We start from the raw sequence: 25,434 nt of genomic DNA, 5'->3' as shown, positions 1-25,434 counted from the left end.
AGTTTTTCTATAAATTTCTATTTATTATTAATTTCTTTGTTTTTTGGCAGAAATTTTGTTTAATTTTTAATTTGTGCTTGAAATTTTAGTTTCGTTCACTTCTATTTTCACTTGCGACGCCGTGCTGGCACATTGCGTTCGCGTCACATCGTCGACAACGAATGAATTTTTCATAATGCTCGTCGTCGTACCTGTGTGCAGTGTGGGGGGTGGGAGTGTGTGCTTGTTGGAAAATGCTTTTTGGGGTTGGAGTTGCTCTAGCATTGCTTGCTAGTCGCCGCTTAGTCTGCCGAATCTCCGTTAAGTGCTTCAATTGTGGATTTCCCGGCTGTTAATGAAGCCGAAGCTGTCTGGCAGTGTTGCCAGAGTTTGTATATGAGTATGCCGATCACAGAAACAATTAAAATTGCATATTTCAAGCGATTTCTTGAACTTATTGAGTAGTCGAAAAAGTCTTTTCGTATTTTGTCAATAGATGTCGTATGTTGAAGTGATTTACAAATTACTGCTCAGAATTTCCACAACTTTCACTTTTTATGAAAATGTTTTCTGAAATTTTCTGCATATGGCAACCATGCCAAGAAAACTCTTGGGAAAAAGGGCATGAGAGCGCTCGTGTTATAAGGGTTGAACACCGTTATTCGTTTTCTCAAGCTACAAATGCAGCCAAAAATCACAAACTATGACATTCTTGCAATCTCTAAAATTGTATGTAGATTATATACATATATCGAGATTATAATTATTGCCTAATTTTTGTTTATAATTTAATTGCTCAAACTTTAGTCACACTCATTTCTAAACACGACCTGATAACCATGTGAATATGGCAATTATGCGTTCGCTTTGATTTTGCGCTTTCGTAAATTCGCTCTTCATCGTAAATATTTCTCTTAGCCAAGCCGCAGTATCCTGCTTTATCTACAGAACATAAATGTGAGCATATTTAACTCTCTTCAATCTCATATCTTTGACCTACAAAAGTCTAGCTCATTGTTGGTCTCGAATAAACAACAACAAAAGCAGCTTGTTTATCTGAATAAATATTTTGTTGTTGTTGTTGTGGCCAATTGTTCGTGGTCCTACCCTAATTTTCTTTGTGGTATCTATGCTTCTATTTACTCACATACACATACATACATATGTATAAGGCCGAGTACATGCTAATAGCATATAAATGTTGCTTTGTGTGTTTGTACACCGTTAGTTTGTATACTGAATGATTTTGGTAATCAGGCGACCTTTGCATGTTGTTGTTGCTGATAAAGTGCGTGAAATTCGTAGCGCAAATAAACGAGCACAGATTCTGGGTCAAATATACAAGGGTGACTGGCTGATAGTAGGCCATTCTTTGAAATCAATATTCATAAGGTTCTCTAAAGAGATTTTGATAAATAATGAAAAATATTTCGGGGAAAAATTCATATGTATATTACCCATTTCGAAGTCTCCTACTTTCTTAAAGATAAAACACAGAAACTTTAAATTTAATGGGGAACGTTTATTATCATTCTAAAGAATATTCTTTGTGGTTTATTTTTTGAAGATTATTTGTTTCAAATATTGGCTGCGGCTACGTCTCAAATGTTTCATCCGTTGAGTCCAATTTTCCATGACTCGTTCGAGCATTTTGACTCGTAGCTAGCTCCAAGGCCTGAATCGAAGCGGAATTGTCCGCATAGCCTTTGGATCTTACATATCCTCATACGGTGTAATATCACACGATCTTATTCTTTCAAGAAACCCCTTGATTGATGCGATGTGTGGAAAGTGACGCCGTCTTATTGAAACTGTCGCCGAGATCACGAGCCTCAATCTCAGGCATCAAGTAGTCGCTTATTGGGGAGCGAAGACGGTCGCCACTGACGGTCACTGGCATAATTTTTGAAGAAACATGGCTCTATGATTCCACCGGTCTACAAACCACACTAAATCGTTTTTTTTTCTGAATGAAATTGCAGCTCTTGAATTACTTTTCGTCCCAAATTCATATTAGTTCACTCTATCAATATGTCTAGCCACAGATCAATTACTTTGGTTAAGTTGGGGTTAACTGCAGTCAATTATCTACTTGCTCTATTGCTCCAATTTGAGTTTCTTACCAAATCGACTTATTATTATATTAACGATCGCAATGAGTGCTTTACCAATTTTTGGTTGGGCTGATACCTCTATCTCAACGCAGATATGTAATCTCCAATTACGATTTCGTGGAATTGCCTTATCACTGCAGATAAGTTAATTTAATTCGGCGAGTGGAAAGTCAAGGAAATCAAATAAAAAAAAACGAAATTTAGGTAAAGCGTAGTATATTAGAAAAAAGCCCCGAAAATCATTTTTGTTTTTCAAATATTATTTTCCCCGAACTCTTTAACTGGTAGATGCCAGGGTTTACTTTATTTTTTACGTGAAATTACTCCGCTCATAGCCTCTTATATGGAGCGAATTTGGTTAGATAAAATAAAATCTGAAGCATATGTAGCAATATAAATATGGTTACTGTATTATGTTGTATCGTTACCTTATTTTAATGTTACTCCAATAAGCAACCCTGATGTACTATTGAATTTGTATCATACCTTATTTTAATGTTACTCCAATAAGCAACCCTGATGTACTTTTGAATATGTATCATACCTTATTTTAATGTTACTCGAATAAGCAACCCTGAGTTTTTAAACTTGTAACTGGCGACATGAAAGTGTAGAGAAAAATAAAGAAGAGTTCAGTTCGAACGCAACCATTAAACGAATCGGTCATCCCATGCTACAATATTTCAGAAGTGGGATTCGGGTACAGTAGCAAAGTTTTAACAATTTTTTTTTTAAATGGAGTGCATCGATGCTAATATATATACGGCGGCCCAGTTGCGTGAGTGGTTGAAGCGGTTGGGACTCCCGACTCATGGCAACAAAAGTGCCCTTGCAATAAGGTTGGGCGATGTGCCTGCGGTTGAGCGTGGCGATTGCCCTAGTTTCGCTGGCGAGGAGGTTGAGTCGGTGGGCGTTGGTGAATCACCTTTGGAGGAGACAGCGGAGCGTGATTTGGAGACACAAAATGAGCTCCTGACCAAAGAAGTCGAGCGGTTGAAGCTGGTGATTGTGCAACTTGGATCGGGCAGTGTGGTGGGCGGCGCCGCTGGTGTGACAGAGAGGGATGATTCATTGAATGGCAGAGCTTCGAGTGTTTTGAATGGCGACGTAACGAATGTCACCGCAACATATAACAGACAAGCGAACATACAACATGTAACGATTAATAGCGGCGGCGCTTCGAACGACGGCGGCGCATTGAACAACGGCAGCAGCGCTTCGAACGACGGCGGCGCATTGAACAACGGCAGCAGCGCTTTGAACGACGGCGGCGCTTTAAAAGACAATGACGCTTTGAACAGCGATGGCGCTGTGGGTACAGTAAGAAACGAAAAAGATAGCGCTACGGTAAGGAGTGTCGGTGCTATACCTTTGGAGATGGTAAAAGATCTGTTACCAGAATACGAAGGTGGGCCGAATTTCAACATATGGATTCAACAGTTAAGAAGTGCTGGAAAAGTTTTTAACCTTGATCATAGCGCGCTGCGCGCTGTAATGATAAGCAAGTTGAAAGGTAGTGCAAGAGTGTGGCTGCACGCGAGGCCTCTGTTTATCACCGAAAATATAGACAGCCTTGTTGCAGAAATGCAAGCGGTGTTTGCACCAACACACAACAAATTGTTGCTGCGAAAACAGTTTGAAGCGCGCAAGTGGTCGGTTGGCGAAACCTTCCAAAAATACTACAATGAAAAAGTTTTACTGTCAGATCCGTTGAATATGGATGAATGCGAGCTGATTGACCATATTGTCGAGGGTATGCCGGACGAGCAGTTACGGAATCAGGCATATATCCAATGCTACACTACAAGAGTGCAGCTTCTGCAGGCGTTCGGGAGAGTTGAATTGAAACGTGACTCGATGCAGATGCCTCGCACTAATGTCAGATGTTTCAACTGCAACTCATTTGGACACATGGCCGTGGCATGTCGGAAGCCGAAGCGAGAGGTTGGGGCGTGTTATGGGTGTGGCAGCATGGAACATAAAGTCGCTACGTGTCCAACGAGGATTCAAAACAACCGTGCAGATGAGAGCCCATACGTAAGATATTTAAAGTTTATTGTAAGTAATAATACTAAATGTATTTTATCTTTAGAATGCCTCATAGACTCAGGAAGCCCAATAAGTTTTGTAAAACGATCGTCCTTACCAGATACTATTGAATTTAATGATAATTTTTCAGTTTGTATTCCATATTTTGGTTTAAATAAAAGTAAATTAGAAATGTTTGGTGAATTTAATTGTAATGTTTGTTTTGAAAATAAATTTGTCAATATAAATTTGATCGTAGTGGCCGATGAGACTATGGGGTATGACGTAGTTTTGGGTAGAGACTTTTTCAAAGCAAGTAATTTAGTTTTGATATGCAAGGATGAGATCAAAGAGAATACATTAATTAAGTTAAAAAAGAGTGTTGATGATAACAGTGTTGAATATGCAAGCGTAAACGATGAAGGTAAACCTAAAGTGGGCGGGTTCAAAAAAGATTGTAACAAAAATTGTAAAGTAGAAAAGTGTATAGTTACGTTAAGTGAAACAAATGATAGAAAAACAAAAGTGGGTGATATAAATAAAACTGAGTGTATTGTTGACGAAACAAATGATAGGAAAATGATAGTTGATGCAAATAGAAATAAAACGTTAACTGATGTGAATAAAAGAAAAGAGATAATTGATCGGAAAAATAATTTGAGTGATAGTCGATGTAAAGCAAATATGGTTACAAATTGTATTGTTGATGAAATTAAAAAATTGGGTGATAAGAAATTAGATCAAATTAATGAAGTGGAAAGTAATAGTGAAAATAATGAAAGCTCTAGAAATATAAGATGGTTAATGCTTATTGATTTTGATAAAGGGAAAGAACTAAGTCTGAATGTGGGAAAAAATATATCACATTCAATTTGTACAAAATTAAATAAAATATTTACAAAACTGTATGTACAGGCCGAACGTCCTGATGAACCATTGGTAAAGTGTAACATGAGACTCGTATTAGAAAACATAAAACCTTTTCATTATTCCCCGCGGCGATTATCGTATGTAGAAAAAGGGGAGTTGCAAAAGTTGATAGATGAGTATTTAGCAAAGGGATATATCAAACCAAGCGAGTCCGAATATGCGTCGCCGATTGTATTAGTAAAAAAAAAAACGGGAGATCTTAGAATGTGTGTAGATTACCGGACGTTGAATAAAGTAACCGCGAAAGATAATTATCCGATTCCATTAATTGATGACTTGTTAGACCGGTTAGCGAAAAAGAAAATATTCACAAAGCTTGATCTTAAGAATGGGTTTTTTCATGTTTATATGCATCCAGAATCAGAGAGATATACGTCTTTTGTGACTCCGTTGGGCCAGTTTGAATTCACGAGAATGCCTTTTGGACTTAAAAATGCACCATCGATGTTTCAAAGGTTTATACACAAAATATTTGCAGAAATGATAAAAGAAGGAGAAGTTATAGTGTATTTAGACGATATCATGATTGCAACCGAAAATTTAGAGAACCATTTCCAAATTCTAGAAAAAGTATTAAATAAGATAACTCAAAATAAACTTGAATTAAGGTTAGACAAGTGTGAATTTCTACAAACAAGCGTGAATTATTTGGGTTATATTGTTGACGGTGAAGGAATAAGGGCGGATGACAAAGGACTAGAAGCGATAAAAAATTTTCCGGTGCCAAAAAACGTTCATACAGTACAAAGTTTCATAGGTTTGTGTTCGTATTTCAGGAGGTTTGTGAAGGATTTTTCTGTTCTGGCAAAGCCTCTGTTCGACTTGACAAAAAAGGAAAAGATATTTTCGTTTGGGGCAAAAGAATTAGAATGCTTTGAGCTTTTGAAATCTAAACTGCTAGGCGCCCCGGTACTTGCGTTGTATGATCCGAATGATTACACCGAGTTACATTGTGATGCAAGTTCGATAGGGTTAGGGGCTATTTTATTGCAACGGAAAGAAGATGGAAAGATGCACCCAATTTTTTATTTTTCGAAAAGAACTACAGAAGCAGAGTCACGATATCACAGCTTCGAGTTGGAAGCTTTAGCAATAGTTAGTGCTTTGAAACGATTTCGTGTGTACCTTCAAGGAAAACCCTTCAAGATCATAACAGATTGTAATTCACTTGCACTTACATTGAATAAAAAAGAACTTAACCCTAGAATAGCACGATGGGCTTTAGAATTACAAAACTTCAATTATACGTTGGAGCATCGAGCGGGAAAACACATGCAGCATGTTGATGCTCTAAGTCGGTCCAGTAATATTCTAGTAGTAGAAACAAATACCTTTGAAGAAAATTTGATTATATGTCAAGGAAGAGATGAGAATTTAAAAAAGTGGAAAAGACTATTAGAAGAAAAAGAACATAAATTATTTGAGATGAGAAATGGGGTTTTGTACAGAAAAAAAAATGATGGCAGAGTTTTATTTTGTGTTCCACAAGATATGGAGGGTAATGTAATTTACAAATATCATGACGAGGTTGGCCATGTTGGAATAGATAAAGTAGTAGAATTAATATCGAAAAGCTATTGGTTCCCTAAGTTGAGAGAAAAGGTTGATAGACACATAAAAAATTGCTTGAAATGTATTGTATTCTCTTCCAAAAGTGGGGCGCAGGAGGGTTTTTTACATAGCATTCCAAAAGGAAGAATTCCCTTCGAAGTTGTTCACATTGACCACTTCGGTCCGATTGATAACTCATTAAAAACGAAACACATTTTTGTCGTCATTGATGCATTTACAAAATTTGTCAGACTTTACCCTACCAAAACAACAAATACTAGAGAAGCGATTCAAGCGTTGCAAAGTTATTTCCGGATTTACAGTCGTCCTAAATGCATTGTGTCTGATAGAGGAAGTTGTTTTACATCTGGTGAATTTAAAGAATTTTTAGAACAAAACTCGGTTCAGCATATTAAGATCGCTACAGGTTCTCCACAGGCAAATGGTCAGGTAGAGCGGGTAAATAGGAGTTTGGGGCCAATGATATCAAAAATGTTAAATACAGATAAACGATACAACTTGAATGCGGTAATAGAAAGTATAGAGCATGCTTTAAATAACACGATACATAGGACAACCGGGGAGCACCCGAGCGTAATGTTATTCGGTGTAAATCAAAGAGGTGAAGTTGTTGATTCGCTGAAAGAAAACTTAAGAGAAGTTGATAAGTCATGTGAAAATCGAATTTTGCAGGATATTCGTGAGAAGGCGAGTGTAAAACAAGAACAGTTGCAACAGTATAATACAAAATTTGTTAATAAAAAAAGGCGAGCGCCAAGAAAATATGTAAAGGGAGATTATGTGGTTATAAAAAATTTCGATTCTCACGTAGGGGTGTCTAAAAAACTGATTCCTAAATTTAAGGGACCGTATTGTATTGAAAAGGTTTTACGAAACGATCGTTACTTACTTAGAGATGTCGACGGGTTTCAACAGTCTCGAGTCCCATACCACGGGGTATGGGCAGTTGGAAATATAAAACCATGGTTCAAAGGACGCGAAGTCTAGTCAGTCACTTGAGATCAGGTGATCTCATGGTCAGGACGGCCGAATTGTAGCAATATAAATATGGTTACTGTATTATGTTGTATCGTTACCTTATTTTAATGTTACTTGAATAAGCAATCCTGTTGTACTATTGAATTTGTATCATACCTTATTTTAATGTTACTCCAATAAGCAACCCTGATGTACTTTTGAATATGTATCATACCTTATTTTAATGTTACTCGAATAAGGAACCCTGAGTTTTTAAACTTGTAACTGGCGACATGAAAGTGTAGAGAAAAATAAAGAAGAGTTCAGTTCGAACGCAACCATTAAACGAATCGGTCATCCCATGCTACACATAAGATGTCTGAGCCCTTATTTTGGCATTTCATGAAAATCATTACTTTTGCGCGGTGAACTGAGATGCCTCACTTTATTTGTGTTAGGCTCTATGATCCATACCTAGGACATCACAACAGACAATGGGGATTACGGGTTTCAAAAAATCGAATTTTTTTATTGCCTTATTAAATTTTACAACAATAGAATAGAATATTGACCTAAATTTTCAAGTTGATCCGAGTAATAGTTTCCGAGATGCAGTCTTGAGAACTTGTTTGCTCGAGGCTAGCTAGGCTAAGTGTGCCGACTTTAAACGCGTTTTTCTCGAAACCGTGTTTTGAAGTCGGTTGGTAAGATTTCTCGAAAACTACTCAACCAATCTTAATGAAATTTTACAAAGATCTTTGAGATAAAATATTTTTTTTTTTCAAAAATCAGAATTTCTTTCCTAATAGTGTATGTTTGTAGCAATAAAAAATTCGAATAAAATATTTAATTTTTATATGAGAAAAAAATTGTTGAAAATTCCGAGGAAACTCCTGTAATCCCTTAACAAATCTAACCTAACCTAGACGAGAACTTCGAAGTCAATATTGTTAACCCATCAATTGGTTAGAAGTTATTTAACAAATAACAGCTCGATATCGCTACTCGAAACAAGAAAATACGAAACCTCATACTACTTTACCGGGCATTAAAGTCAAAGGATAGATTAAAGTCATAGGGGGATTTTTCAGCACAAATAATGAAGTTTTGCGAATCATAATTAGGGCAAGGTTGGCATCTCTGTCACATACAAAATAAGGAAGCGCAGCCGCAGTACAATGCTAAATACCGAGTATGAATCAAATTTTCGAATCTGACTTTTTTGAATATTATTAGTGTATATAAATAAAAAGAATTTAAAGAATGAAATAAATACACTCTACTTGACTAACCGAAATATGTTTATACAATTTTGATATGTTTAACAAAAATGAGAGTTTTCACTCTCGATTTCATATTATAACCGGTAGAGAGTAGCCGTGCTATTAACAATATAACTAAATTGCATTTTGTACTCAATACCATGCAGCATCCCACATGTAATATTCTTTGTAAGACGCTCTCAAATTCAACATTTATCCACTCACATTACAATCTACGCTTAAGCTCTCTTAATCAATGATATGCATTTGAATGTAAAGCAAGCAGTGAAAGCGAAAGCGAAGAGAATACAATGATGTTTCACTCCGCTATAACAACAACGAAAACAGAGTATATAAAATAATAATAAGATAATTGTGTATCCGAAGTAGTAAAGAAGGAATTAGACTTAAAACTTCGTCTATTTTGTTAGATTTTATTTGCTTTGGGCTTCAAGCTGCTGTATGCTTTCTTCTTTACCCCAAAATATGCTTCCAATTTGTCAAAGAACTTTGTTACCAACAGCTGATAAGCAACGCGCTAATGCACTCGGCTGCAATCTTCACACACACACACATGCACGCGAAATTGAATATTATGGGGTGACTAGAGGGTATACGCAGTGACATGACTTGTGAAGGGATGTTAGTTGCAGCGAGTTTGTCTATGAGTCGCACCTTGGCCAGGTTTTTCCGGGCGCCTCACACGGGGTGGTTGTTATGGCAAATAAGGGGGCCTGCAGGTCTGTTGCAACTGTTTTTGTTTTTATTATTGTGTGACTATATGTGTTGTTGCTTGCGTGTTGTTCATATTTTCTTGCTATTTTTCACCTTACCACCACCAGTGCAAGAAAGGGAGCAGCAAATGAAAATATAAAGAACGTTTCTGTAAGTTGACTTCTGCGTGAATGTAAAAATTTAGTCATTTTAGATCTGTATGCCCTCGCTATAAGCGCTTGAAAAAATATGTTGAAAGAATATAATTTTATTTTCCCTTCATATGTTCTCTAAAAATACCATTCATAGTTGAGAAATCAGTCAGTGGCTGCACGCAGCTTCGCACATCAGTTCTACATACTCACATATGCATATGCCTTCCCGATAGCCATTGTAAGCATTCAGCAATATACAAATATACAAATCAGACGTCAGTAAACAATAAATACTCCGCCAGACCATCAGTGACTGATTGGCGGGGGGGCCGCGAGGAAGGCAGCACACAGCTGGTCAGACTCTAAAAATTGTCTAGCTGTCTTGCTGCGCTCACGCTCGCATGTGTATCTGGACGCGCTCGTGTTCGCTTGCCTTGCTCAGCACACAGTTACATTTGCTTAATTTATTTATGTAAATTTTGTTAGTGTTTTATTGAGACTACGTACTTTACTCTGATGTGACCGCCGCGCCGCGCTGGAACTATCTAACAGCACTTCTTTGCACAGCTCTGCTGCCCGCCACTTTATTGCTTGTTGACTTCAACACAAAACGCTCGAATTCTATTTCCAATGAACACACTTTTAGAAGAATTCGCTGCGCTTGGCCCTAATCTCGATATGTAAAATGCACACACTGTTTGTAAACTCAACACTCCGCCGCCCTTGGCTTATTTATTTTTTTATTTATATGCTTATTTTCAGTTGGAGCGCCAGCTTTTCTGGCGTCTTTCGTAATTTGTTTAGTTTATGGCGGAGCACACACACACGCGCTGCATTGTTTTTGTTATGATTTCGAACACATTAATTCATTTCAACACACGTATGATTTCTGCTTGTTTCTTCAAACGCGCCCAACGTTTTCCGCGTCTCTGTTCGCGAGCACCGAACGCCAAACAGAAATTAATTTAATGGCAACAAAGCAGCACCCAAATTTATATACTTATTTGCATTATTATTTAATTATTTACTTATTTGTATTTTAGAAAATTTTCATTCTTCGCTTTATGCTTTTCGCATGCACCACCAACGTGACACGAGCGCTTTGGCAGACTGAAGAATCATCAGCTCTTTGTGGTGTGGTAGGTAGCCACCGACGATTACAAAGCGGCAGCAACCGTGTTTCTATTGTTATTCTTAATTTTGTTTGAAAATAAAAGCAAAAGTGGCTCACAGAGCGTCCACCCAAGACCACAGTTCACAGCTAGACTGTGTACGGCTCAGCTGATGCGTCGTGCTGCCGACGCTGTCGTCTGTCTGTGCTCGCTTGCTGGTTCGTTGCCTCCCAGCTTACAAAGGCGGATGTGAATTGTGTGAATGATGTGTATCTCTTGTGGTTGGTCTCTTTGGCTTTGCGGTCGTGCGACTGGCGGTGGGTGGCCTGAGCGGTGAGCACGTACATGCAAGTGGTTGTGTAGGTGTGAGCGCGCGCTGAGCGGAGTGCTGTCGTTAACGATTATTAGCGACTGTGAGCGCGCTACCGAAGTAGCGATTTGGCGAGACGCGCGCTATCAATCGTCGCTGCGTTAACCCAAATCCGCCTATTTTACTCGCGCATGACTAGGTACACACTACATTTATATTTATTAGCTGTATTTTATACGCCGCCGACGCGCGAAATCCGCTGTTGCTGCTGCTTCGTAGCGCCAACAAAGAAGAACTGACTCGAGTGCCAACGCGAAATCATATAAAACAGTCGCTACTGTTGAGAAGCGCGGAGAATAGCAGCAGCTGCTGCAAATCTGTAGGTGTGCGCTCGCGTGTGTGTGTGTGTGTGAGAGTGCGTTGTGTGTTGATGCAAATGTTGCTAAACATTTCGCTTTGTATTCAAATGATTTTCTGTATACATTTCAATTGATTTCCTGCGCCAGCATTGATACCGTTTCATTTGCGCTTGTGTTTGTGTGTGCGTGTTTTTGGGTGGTTGTATGCCCGCTTTACAAGCATTATGGAATGATGATGATTGGACAAATGGTTTGCAAATTTTCAGTTATCGTTGTTTAACAGTAAATTTGATTAGCAATTCAAATTTTCTTATCGCTTTGATGTTTTGCCATTAATTTAGATATCTTTATGGAGGTAAGAAGAGTTGAGTGGTAATTTTCGCGCCTCTTGAAGTCCGGAAATAGTTTTGTTTGCTAGACCAATTTTGTTAAGGTTTTGACATACCTTTGCGGCTCAGAATTAGATTCCCTAGATTGATTACCATAAAGTGATCTGCTTTTGTTGACTGAAACTGGAAATATATCGTGGTTGAAGTCAAGTTATGATTATTTCATAATTGGTTTATTTTTTTTTAAATAGAAGACTAACTTTTATAAACCTCTCCCTCTGGTTATTCGTAGTCTATTCTTTTATCATCTTAGGTTAGGTTAGGTTAGGTTAAGTAAGTATGCTGATGTTCATGAGACCGCGTATAATCCCACTTGGAGAGCTAGAAACGATTGTCTGTTGTGATGCCCATAACTCCTAAGTACGGATCAAGAAGACCGTCGTACATCTACAAATCGCCAGCCACAAATTTATTGAGCTGGCTAATACCGATTCGCAAGGTTCGTAGAAAGCAGGGCAATCAAGATGCTTCAACTTGAGTCTGGCGAAAACTGGAGGGTGAAGGAGAAAGTGTCGAGATAGAGATATTTCCACTTCATACTCTTTATTGTAGCTTTGACGAGTCGCGTTCTTCCTTTCTTTAACCTCATCGCTCGAGTGCCTATAGGATAATGTGTAGTTAGGACGACTATCGCTGCTGGGATGTGAGCCTTGCTAAGAGCTAGTAGCTCCATGAACCTTTTGGGTACCATTCTGGGCCACAAGGCTTTCGCAACCCCAAAAGAGCTGGTTGTTAACCAACTCTTACTGAACTTAAGCGAGATCCAGCGCCCGGGTGCTTGACCACAGAGCAATACCTGCTCCTTTCCATCCTAATGGGATTTGGATAAGATTGCCATTTCTTGCGAGCACATCGGCTTTCGAATTTCCGATAATTCCGCTGTGGCCAGACACAAGTTAAATTTGGAAGTAGCTAACATCATCTTAGTATCTTTCGACAAATTTAATTTGATAATAATGGCTGATCCAAGTAGAGGTACTTTTTTCAATAGCATTTTTTTGACAGCTCGAGCATGAGACGTATCAAGTTATAGTCAGTTATGAAGAAAATATAGCAGCCGTAGCTGAGAGTGTACACGAAGACCGTGGAGTGTCGATTCGGCGCCGTTCGTATCAACTCGGACTGACGTATGGAAGGACTGGTCGAATTTTACGTTGATATCGTAAATTGAAAGTGTACAAAATACACTTGAAAAGTTCCAAGAAGATCGGACGCCTTCGAGCCAAATTTTGTTCAGCGATGAGACCCATTTCTGGCTCCTGGGTATGTAAACAGCAAAAATTGTCGAAGAGAAACCTGAAGAGATTTAAGAGCTGCAATTTCATTCAGAAAAAATAACGGTTTAGTGTGGTTTGTGGACCGTTCCACATTCCTTCAAAAATGATGCCGGTGAGAAGGTAACCGTTAATGGCGACCGTTATCGCGCCATGATAATTGACTAGTTCATGCCTGAAATTGAAGCATCTGATCTCGGCTACATTTGGATTCAACTAGACGACGCCACTTCTTACTCATCGCATCAATCAATGAGAGCACACTTTGGTGAGCAGATAATTTCACGATTCGATCGAGCCTACTGGCCACCAATCACACCATTAGACTATTTTCTGTGGTTATATGTGAAGTCGAATAACTATGCGGACATTCCCGCTCGAATCAGACATTGGAGTAAAACATGACACGTGTCATTTGCCAGTTAGCAGTTGAAATGCTCCAACGAGTCATCAAAGAATGGACTCAACGAATGGACCATCTGATACATAGCCGCGGCCAACATTTGAAAGAGATAATTTTCAAAAAATTAATGCCATAGAATGTTCTGTGTTTTTTTCTTAAAGTAAAATGTAGGTACCTCAAAATGGATCACCCTTAGATATATCTGTGAAAAAATCTTATCTTAACACTTCATGATTTCATTACAATGTCACCCTGTTTTGCAAACTATTCAGAAAAACAAAGTATGTATGTATGTATGGCCAAAGAGACTCAATAAAAATACTCCAAATACTAAAAGCTGACTCTTTTTCTAGTGAATTATCGTGCACCCTGTACGTAAATGTAGCTATCAAAATGATTCATGAAGAGTTAATTATTTTTTCTCTCATTTCTGCACTTCGCAATCATTTAATGACCCCCATTAAAACTGTCTTAAAACTGGAACCGGGTACGAAAGTACAAAATTCTAACTAGAAGTCGGACTAACACTATCGAGTAAGCCAAGCCATATATCTAGTACATTAGACATATTTACACGCATCATTTTTTGATTGTTAAAAACTCAGCTTAATATACAAGTATATACGAGTATGTTTACATTATCATTTATACGCTTGACTGCCGAAGTCTGTATTGAAATAATAGCTGAAGCAAAGAAGCGATGTATTTCCACTAAAAACACAATAAATAGAAAATGTAATTTATACTAAGTTCCTATAGAGCGCAGTTATTTGCTTATTATGGAGCAATGAAGCAGAGCACCGAGAGCGGGTTATTTCGAGCGGCAGCAAATTTCGTGCGGACTGTTGTCGGTTGGTCAGTCAGAGATTCAGCAGCTGAGCTGTGCAGGCGCTTGCTTGGACTTTTAAGTTCACCTGCACCGAACAATATCTAATCAGCGTTGGCAGCTGTGTGTAATTTACTCGCTGTCAGAAACACATGCTCAATTCTAGAGACACTTGCGAAGCTCACACGCATGCCTGCGCATATTTTGCAGTCACTTTATTCAATTTAAATAATGACTTAGTTGCTGCTAGATTTAGAGTGCACTCTTCACAACAATTTAGTCACTCAGAAACAAAAATATGCAGCCATTTCGCTTACTTGAGGACTTCTGAGATCTTAAGAAAGCGGAAGTATCACTTTCAAACTATGTAGGCGGGGTTTTTAGTTCCATAAAAGGCAAGAAATGGAGTGCTCGCTCCTTGGACTTACACTAAGCTAACATTTCCAAGCCACAAGTAACCAACTCTATCGCTTCCAAGTTGTTCGAAATAAAAGATAGCACACTCTTTATCTTTACTTACCTGTGTGTTTTTCTTTATAGCGAAAGCCTAAGTCGATTAATTATAAAATTAAAATTTTTTCACTTTCCTAAGGCATAACTAAAAATCTTCTTATGACATTGTCGGCTGAAAATACATTTTAAGTGCAATTGTACTCTACTCCACAAGCGATTAGCACACAGCTTTTGATCAACACTATTTTGCTCGCTTTTAATTAGAGAGATTTATTTGGAGAGCAAGCATTATTGTGCAATTAAATTCTTGCCACTAGAGGTATTTCCTAATAAATACCTGCTATGTTCTGACCACAAGTATTTATGGCTATGCTAAATGATGAGTCAACATACATACTTATGTACATACCAGTATGTGAAAAAATATTTCTTTTAATATTTCCCGCTTTTACGTAAAACTTTATTGGCACACACGCGTATTCCGATTTGTTTATTTATTTACATTCAGAAAATCACTATTGAGCAACTTGAAAAACAAAGCAACTGATTCGATTCATTGACTGCAGACCATCTGTGTCTGCTTTCGCAAAACTAGAAGCAGCAACCAGCAAGTAGATTATTAAATTACATGTTGCTCGTGCTTTAAGAAAGTCCGGTGCATGTGCACTCAGCGGTTGACTAGCGTGTGCCATTGCAGCACTCGAGAGCGCGCACTGGCGGCCTTATCTTGGCGCTGTGGAGACTTTTCATACGGAAAGAGAGCGAAGTAAACTGTGTTTTCTTATTTTTTGCTATTTTTGCAACGCTTCCTCATTTTAACTAAGATTTGAAACTTTGTTCTATTTATTTAGTCATAAACTGGCAGTGAAATCATTCTAAAATATAGATGTGTTTCTTATCTACGGCTAAAGCCGCCCTACTTGAAGATAACTAAGTTCAAAGAGGAGTTTTAAAGGTTAATTGTGTTTTTTTTTTTTAATATTTCTGTTTATATTTGACAGATTTCGTTCAAGGGCTTGAAGAATACGCTACATCATTCTGGCTGTACATATAATGGTAGAATATTATTCTCAGGAATGGTAGTGTTTGAGAATATGTCAAAAATGATACGTGGCATAGATTACTATATGCTTTTCGATAGACGAACGGAGAGATATAAAATGCTGTCAAACTTTCTTAGCAAGGATCGCTATCTCTATTTCAATAATTTTAAGATTCCAACAGTTTTTTTCCATCCTTTGAAGTTTACTTTAAAGGGTGATACATTTCGAGGTTCCATATTGCACATACGCTTTAAATTTAATGTTGACATTTATTATCATTCGAAAGGACATTGTTTCGCTTTGAGGATTATCTCTTCCCAATGCAACGTCTCAGAGAGTCCATCCGTTGAGTCCAGTCCGAACAGTTCGATTGCTCCAAGTCTAGAAGCGAAGCGGGTTTGTCCGCATAGACTTTATACAAGACATATTCTCACAGAAAAAAAATAACGGTATGATATCACACGATCTTGGTGCTCAAATGACCAGCCCGAAACGTGTAATTATCTCCTTACCGAAGTGTTCTTTCAATAACTCCATTAACTGACGCAATGTGTGGGATGTGACGCCGTTTTGGAGAAACCAAATGTCGCCGAGACCGTGAGCTTCAATTTCAGGCATCAAAGAGGCGGTTATCATGGCGCGATAACAATCGAAATTGACGGTTACGTTCTCACCGGCATCTATTTGAAGAAATTTGGACCGATGATTCCACCGGCCCACAAACCATACTAAAACGTTGTTTTTTATGAATAAAATGACAGCTCTTGAATCTCTTTAGGATGCTCTTCGTCCCAAATGCGGCAATTTTGCCTGTTTACATAACCATTGAGCCAGAAATGGGCCTTATCGCTGAACAAAATTTGGCTCGAAAACGGCTGATCTTCTTGGAATTTTTCAATAGTCCATGTAAAGGTCGATCGACTTCAGTTCTTGCAAAAGCTGTGTTTTGTACGCCTTTAATTTAAGATCTCGACGTAAAATGCGCAAAGTCGTTCCATACGTCAGTAGGAGTTACTGTGAACGGCACTGAATCGACTCTTCACGGTTTTCGTCTAAACCCTCAGTTACGGTTGATTTATTTTCTTTGATATTATGAAGTAGTTTTGAAATTCAATCTTTACTCAGGCGCTTACATCGCCTCTCGGGAAGCCGAGAATTCTAAAAAATTTACTTCATAACAGACTTATTACTCTAAATGTGTTAAGCAATTATCGTTATTCAAAGCATATTTACATATAAACTTTTTCTCCAATTATTAGAAAAAAGTGATTTATTACAAACATTAAAGTAAAACAAAGTATTTAATTGGGAGCAAAGTTTAGCTGTCAAACAGAAATATTAATAAACTCACAGACACACATGCGAGCGTGTGTGATATTTAGGTGCATCAGCACCCAAACCAATTACTCGCCAAACTGTAGTGCGAGTAGTTTAAAATTGCTGCTGATTACATGCAAGCATATTTAAATATATAAATCAATAATAATGATATCATATTGTTCTGAGTTCATATGAACTAAGGCCGTATGTATGTATGTGGTTGCGTGCCTGTAATAAGGCTCATTCATGTGTGAGAAAATATAATTTTACTGAATCAGGGCTTAGACTTAGAGCAGAAATGATTTTTGATGACAATATAGCGATTTGTTACTTAGTAAATATTTTTAAATATTAGAGACGGAAATTAGAGAGTTTTAAGAACAGCCCACAGCTGAAGAATCGTTATTGAGATGTTAACAGAACCAAAAGACTATTGTTATTCCACCACCTTTCGCAACTTTTTACAAATTTAGGCTTAAGGAAAATGCAGCCCTATCCTAGATTTTTGCTTTGTACTATTTTATAACTAAGTAAAAGTAACGAAAAGCAACAGTTATTGCACTGAATAACTATCAATGTGAACTTTATACTGTTACCATGCATATAAAACATGCAAAGTTGCTAATAAAATATTCATTGTTGCACTGAAAATGCAACGATTTGCATTTAGCGGTAGCTAGTAAAGCCTATAATCATAGTAGACTACATATCCTTAGTTGACATGCATCTGACAAAGTACGAATTTTTAATGTACCCTCACTTAACATCAATTAGTTTTAAACTATTTTACAAATAATAGTCTTAGTCAAAGCTATAATCACACAAGCGGTGTCTACGCCAATTAAGAAGAAGAAGAAGTCTTAGTAGTATGAACTCCAGGAACTAGTGAACTGTCCACTTTTTCTACAATCCAAGCAACCGAAAATCTTTACTAGCGATGCCATAACTGCTGTGTTTTAAGGTTCGGAGTAATCACAGATACGAAAATGTCCTAAAGCCTACGAGTGATGCAAGCCTTCAAAAATGATCGAGATATCGTTGAACACATGCCTCGTTCTGGATGACCTTCGACTTCTTCAACTGATGAAAATGTTAAAAAAGTGAATTATATGATGCTTGAAAATCGTCCGTCAGGAAAGTGTTATAGAGATGGTAAGAGAGCTCTATATCTCTCGCAAGTTCATTCGAATGATTTTGGTACATATTTTGGGAATGAAACGGGTTATTATTCGACTCGTCGTGATTAAGTTGATTTTTTTTTTTCAAGGAGAGCACCATAAATAGGTCTCTTTGAACATGCTTGGTCGTACGAATTCCGATCCCACATTCATGGAGAGCATAACTGCCGATGAGACATGGGTTTATGAGTTTGGCATGCAAACAAGTCAACTATCATCGAAATGGAATTCGTTTTTTGTCGATCGCAGAGATAAATTTTCGCTGAAGGAGTTGAAGGCCATCCCAAAAAGCGGATTACTTTGAAGGCGAAAAACTAAATATCGATGAATTACTAAATGTTTTTCGTTTGAAATACATTTTCACAATATATGTATACATAAATATAAATGATCAGAATGACGAGATGTGTCGATTCAGCCATGTCCCTCTGTTTGTTTGTGTATTGTGTTTGTGTTTGTTCCTCAGTTTTTAAGATATTGATCAGAAATTTTGTACACCATCTTTTCTCTTCAAGCAGCTGCTCATATGTAGGAACGAACGATATCGGACTATTCTTGCATATAGCTGACATATAAACTGATGAATCTTTTGTAAAATATTTGCGGGGTATTATAGCCCCTAGTTACCCAAAATCACCTATGATCCTCTCTAGAATAAGTTTAAACTCTCTTCATCCATACTAGTTAGATCCTAGCTAGCACTTTCTACAGAATTCAACATTTATTTCCGTATTCATGCGACCGAATACATTACATTAGCAAAACGCAGCAGCCAGAGAGTAGTCATTATTCCTAGATTTGCATGCCGATCTGTTTTACTATTCGCATTGAAGACTCCATACGCTGTAAGTCATTGCTCTGCAGCAGCTGGGTGCGCGTGCACTCGAAGTCCCCAGGGGTTTTGCGTCATCGTTCGTTGTTTTTGTGTTTACAGTAAAATAAATTTGCACTAAAATTTATGCGATTTATTTATTTGAATATAAATATTCATTAGCCTCACAATTATAAATAGATTTATAAGAAAAATATAAGATTTGTATAATCTACAAATTCCAATAGCCAATTTAGAGCTCAAAGCTGAATTCCCAACTGACATGTATGTAGGTATGTATGGTTGTATTTATACGTATAAGTATTCCGATAAAGTGTTTCCTACTAAATGCAGATAATGTGTTTATTGGCGTCCGACTGTGACTCACTTGGATACAGTAGCATTCTATCTGGATTATTTGCAGAAATACGAGCATTCTAACATAATCGAAGTCGTATTCAAACGATTAGGATTTTGGCTAAACCGAGATAAGATTTATAACTCTCGCACATGCTTTGATCGTGGAATCGTGTATGCTAAAAATTAGCCAACTCTGCATCAGCTGATTTAAGTTCATAAAGATAATTTCCATTATAAAACACCTGAGTTTCTAGCAGACTACCGGTGATTAAGTGAATGATTTAGGATACCTCATGCTGCTCAATGCCTTTGTGACGGAAAATTCAAGAAGAAAATAAAAACCGTTACATAATATAGTAACAATCATAAGCAGTTTAAACGCTTGAAAATCGAATTTCAGCACGCTTGAAGGGCGCCAGCGGAAGAAGACGAAAACCTAACCTCTAAAATAACTTAAAAGTTCTATAAAAATGTTTGAAGTCTATATACATACTGTACATTATAGTTGTTTAAAAAAAAAATTTTAATTATATTTTCATGAAAAATCAGAATTTAACCAATTATTTTCATGAAAAGATAATTTCTTTGCATTTTAATAGTTTTTTTCCAAAATTATCTTCAATCTGACAAAGACTCTATATCTTCATATTAATTGCCATAATCAGATATTACACTCAGTAATTGACACTAATACACGTATTTATATAAAGTAATCAAGTTCAAATCAATATTCACCAATTATTTGCTCAATAGTAATTTACAATAATGCCTAGCGCCGTTATCAGTTAGTGTTGTTAAGCGTTTTATTAACAATCAACTAACAAATGCTTTGTTATTGCAACACGACAACGAGTACATACGAACAATGAAACACTTAATGATAACAACAAAAGAGACGAAATGACGTTGCAAACATTCACAAAGTCATGTACTATTGTTTTAAGCTAAGTAGCAACGATTATCGCGATTAAACGGCATTAAAACGAACACTTGTCAACTCGCTTATCAAATAGTCACACATGCGAAGCGCTGCCGAAGGCAACAAAAACCCAGCGGCGACAATCAAAAACATACATGCAAGTACGAATGCATGTATGTGTGTGTGTGCGAACTTACTTCATTGTTATAATACTTTTTAATCGGCGAGAAGGCAAAGATTAGCTGCGAAAATACAACCTTTCGTGTTCGAAAAGTTTGTGAAGCCCACAAAACAATTTTAAATTTCATTTGACTCTTTCACCTTCCGTATATACAAATCAAGAAGAAATTAATATAAAGGGATGAAACTTTCCACTAATAATCCCTTTAGAGTATGCCACCTTATGACAAAAGATTGTTCAAATCCCCCTAAAATTGCTGAAGGCCTAGGTACCGAATATTTGGACACCAGTACCTAAAGTTTACTTTTGATCGAAAATATCGCTCAATGTGTGAAATATATAATTTAAATTCAAGTATAATCCTTTTCTGACAATGGTATGTCTGTGTGTCAAAAATGGGTTGAATCATGTCCCTACTTCCCTCAGCTCCCATATACCTTACAAATCGATTTTATTCCGCATATATCGGCAAATATGTGACTAATCTCTATGAAAACGAGAGGACGAGTTTTGCTGATAACAGTATGTTTTCGTGCCTAAAATTGATAAACTTGGTCAAAAACTGGACCTAGCCCCCATATAACTAAAATATGTACATATATGTATTGTATAGTAAAACTTCCGGGTGACCTTTCTTCATATGATTGGTGTCAGTATGTGAGGTACCTTAATGAATCTAAGAGAAAATTTTATTAGTAAAATAAGATCAAATCGGGTCGATACTACCCCCAACTCCTATAAATTACATATATGTAATGATTTCCGTTTTCCTAACAAACATTTTGTCGAATATGTCGATCAGCAACTTACACAACCCGATTAGGAATGACCACATCAAAAAATTGTGCTTTCTGGATGAAATGGCAGCTCTTGAATCTTTTCAGTTTGCTCTTCGTCCCAAATGCGGAAATTCGGCTTTAGGTACGCAATGAGCCAGAAATGGGTCTTATTACTGCACAAAGTATCTCTCGATAAAGTCGGATTTTCTTGGAATTTTTTAAGAGCTTATAAAGCGAAGCGATGTCGCTTAGGAAGATCGAACGACTGCAGTTCTTGTACAAGCTATAATTTGAACACTCTCCGAGTTGTTGCTAATGGCGATTTTTTTTTGTGAATTATGGTGATTCGAGTTAGGGAAGTTCAACTGTATATATAATTGCTTGGTTTCCGTGGATTTAGTTATATCTGATCATACAAAACACAATGAGATGAGTAGAGCTGCTCCCTTCAAACGTCTAACTGTGGTAAGAGACTGGTTTTGACCTAAATAGTGAATGCATATCGTTCTTGACAACATTTTCTTCGCACAAATAAGTTCTTGAAAACTTAAAAGTTCGAGCTAATGTTATACATGCATATGTATGTACAGGCTTTTCTACTCTTGTATTCTTCAGTTTGTGGTTTTTTTGTTGTTAACGGTTCAGTCTTGACATCTGTTGAATTAATAGCCAGATAAAGTTTACGCTTGTACTGACAGAATTTTTAATAAGCAGCTTAGTTGTGACACTAGAAGAACTCTTCATTTCAATGTTGTTAAAATAAACAACTCGAGAGATTGCTGAAGGGCCAAATTTGTCTAACGCGACCGTTTGTAAGCACATGCAAGGTTTGCAATTAATTTTAGAGTTTGGCATATGGATTCTTTATGTTCTTACAGAACAAAATTTGATTGGCCGCATCAACGACTATGTTTTGCTTATCAAACGTCAAAGAAGTAATCAAGTTTTGAATCCCGTTGTTGTGGGTGAGTTGTTTACTTGAATATAAAACGCAAGCGATCATGGTGTAAAAGGGTTGTTCCAGCTAATACCACTTCGAAGGCTAATGGTCACGAAAATATATTATAATGTCAGTTTGGTTGGGTTTCAAAAGTATCGCTTACTTCGAGCTTTTGCTTGACGATACCATGATTATCTCTGAAGTGTATTTTGATCAGCTGGACAAATTGAGTGAAGCGCTCAAACAGTCAGCTGACCTCTTCTGATGAGTGAAAAGGTGTAGTGTTTTAACGGAATACTGTAACTCGAGATCTCATACAAGTTTTATGACTCGTCAAAAGCTTTTGCAGTTTGAATAATTTGTGTTAACACACCCATCATATTCTCCACGCTTGGAAACTTCAGACTAATACTTATTTCCGTCGATGCAAATTTTTTGTTAGAATATCCTTCAGCTCAAATCAGAGTGCCAAACCACTTGGACCAGTTTTTTGCCGGCAAAGATCAGAAATTGTATGGTGTTGGAATGAAAGATGGCAAAAGATATTGGATCAAAATGGAGAATATGTATATAATTTCATAAAATATTTCACAGATATTACACGGTCAACGCTACCGCTATGTGTTCATATAAATCGGTTGAAATCACATTAGCTGCCATTACTGGAGAAGGACTGCGTCATCTTCTTGTCAAAATTGAATGGTAAAGCTATCTAAATTCGTGAGAAAACAGTTATAATAACGGGTTCTCTACTTCTCTTTCACTCCATTGTGACCATAAGGAAGTAGAATAGCTTGATAAGTGAGGTAGTCCCGCTTACAATAAAAATCAACAGTTGTCAATAAAAATTTATGGCTCAGTGCACTCGAACACTCGGTAGTATATGTATGTATATAAATTTAGGTAACATATGTCTGTTTTCCATCAATTAAATGAACAAACGAGCCGTGTAAGCGGATTAAAACGATACCGAGTGCAAAGTAATTTAGTTGGTAATTAAGGTTTTGAATTACACGATATCGCATTGAATGTGAACTATTGGCAATTGCGGTCTTTCGACTTTTACTGCACTGTAAATAATATTGTAAGCAAATAGAAACGAGTAGGAAGGACGACAACAAGATAGTGGCGATAATCTCTTAGTGTTAGGAGGGGGCTGTATGCAATGTGGTTCTTATTCTGTAAATATATTTCCGTAAATATAGAACTAACGCGGTAAATTACTCTGACTTCAAGCAGGTTATTTATAAATGTGTGGGCTTCAGCTGTGCTGAGGTAGATTCAGATTGATTTGGCAGAACTAAGGATTTTTATAAAAGTAAAGAGCAAGCAGTTGAGTTATTTGGTTACTAGGAAAGCTGAAATTTCTATGTTCATGGCTACTTGGAGATACTGTTGACTCTTCGAACATTTTGTCAGCCTTCAAAAGCTTCTAGGTAATACTCGGGTTCAGCGATGCTGGATGCTGAAGCATTTAATTTCACCCCGAAACAGACTCCCTCTTCCATTGTAGCCGTGTTTTCTTTTACCAAAAATGTTCCGAAATATTTGCAGTGTACTTGCTGTCACATTTGACACCTTTCAGCTTGTTGTGTCACACACAAATTTCGGGTGCCGCTCACAGGGGAATGAAATTAGCAAATTGCATGTTAACCTATTTACAAGTGTGTATATGTATATGAATTTGTCTTCAAGCAAACATATAGACGCGAATACGCCCAAAACGAAATTCTCGCTGACCAATTATACATGTGGGTTCGGGTGTTGTCTCTCTGTGCCCCTCTGCCCTTGTTTATGCACCTAAGCGCCAAGGGTTAAGTAAAATGAACTGCAACTGCATTAGACGCGCGTGTGTGTGTGTGTAGGTGTGCGCGTGTTCTGAGTTCCAAAAAGAGCAAAGTAAACCGAAAAGAGGTTAAGAAAATCAAAAGCAATTGCAAAGAACCGTTCATTGCAGCATGTTGCACACACTTTACTTGTATGACAATCAACAACACAGACACATGGTCATACACACTCACAATACTTATGTGCGTGTGTGCGTAAGGCAGTATTTGTTACGTTCATCGAAGTACGTCGTGTGTGGAGTGCATTCAGGTGCAACTTAGGTGCACTTGCACTCGTACACGAGCGGTCTCAAAGTCCAGCGCGGACGTGACTTATGCGCATTGTTCGGGGACTTCTGAGTGCATTGGAAAATGGCAACAGTGAAAATGCTGGCAATGGAAATGCGATACGAGTCCAATGGAAATTTGTGCTCAATTGAAGATCGGCATGTAATTGGATGTCAGTCGCTGCTCTGGCCAATAGGTGCTTACTAATACATACAGACATTTGCACTCAACACTTAACACTTGACATGCATTTTCCTATTGTTTTTGTGTTATTAAGTGTGCTTGTCATAAAGTCTGTGTGATTGTTTTGCTATTTACCAATGAAAACTTCTTACTAAAGAAAATGATTAATACTTTGTGAGGTATTTGTTGTTAAGTGCCTGAGTCAATTTACTAGTTTTACGCTATGTTTGGATACATATTTGCCGATATATATTTGTGCATATGTATAATTATAATAATTATTTTTTAATTGAGAAAATACTTACGTTTGAGTTATGAAATATTTGACACACTTGTTTATTGTATTTCACTTTTTTTAATGTCAATTCCGATAAACGATGCCGATATAGACAACGCCTTTTAATTTATTTTAATCGATTTTTTATTTTCAAAGTTTAATTATTTGAAACCAGATCTACAAGAAAATTTTTCAAAATTCAAATTATTTTCAGAGAGAAAAGGTATTTTGCTGATCCAACATCCAAACTGGTTCGGCCGGAACTGAAATTTTAAATCAGTTTTTATAGAAACCCCCTTTTTCAAAAAAACTTTCACGATTTTTCAGTTTTTATTGGATCGATTTACCTGAAATTTTAGAGATTCTTCTTTATAGACTTGTCTAACTTCCTTCCTGCTGAGCTCTTGTATATAAGGAATATGCTCTTGAAGCATTTCTGAACATTTCTGAGCGTTCAACAACGTCTCTACGGGATCTGTTCTGAATAGTATC

The 25,434-nt window shown here is 37.2% G+C and overlaps 1 protein-coding gene across 2 annotated transcripts in view; it reads right to left on the bottom strand.

The window, feature by feature from the left end:
* Positions 1-15,410, bottom strand: part of LOC105230759 (ATP-binding cassette sub-family G member 1) — a 51,767-nt gene extending 36,357 nt beyond the window's left edge. Inside the window, exon 1 of one of the 2 annotated variants that reach the window (XM_049461400.1) lies at positions 15,247-15,410. The gene's annotated coding sequence lies outside the window, so the exon portion shown is untranslated. Of the gene's footprint in view, positions 1-10,218; positions 11,416-15,246 lie in introns of those variants that run through there. The other variant, XM_049461393.1, reaches the window with a different exon arrangement.
* Positions 15,411-25,434: the final 10,024 nt, after the last annotated feature.

The sequence above is a fragment of the Bactrocera dorsalis genome, chromosome 1 (genome assembly GCF_023373825.1).
Source record: "Bactrocera dorsalis isolate Fly_Bdor chromosome 1, ASM2337382v1, whole genome shotgun sequence".
Taxonomy (NCBI): Eukaryota; Metazoa; Arthropoda; class Insecta; order Diptera; family Tephritidae; genus Bactrocera; species Bactrocera dorsalis.
Note: the sequence above shows the minus strand (reverse complement) of the source record. Positions and strands in the feature narration are given on the sequence as shown.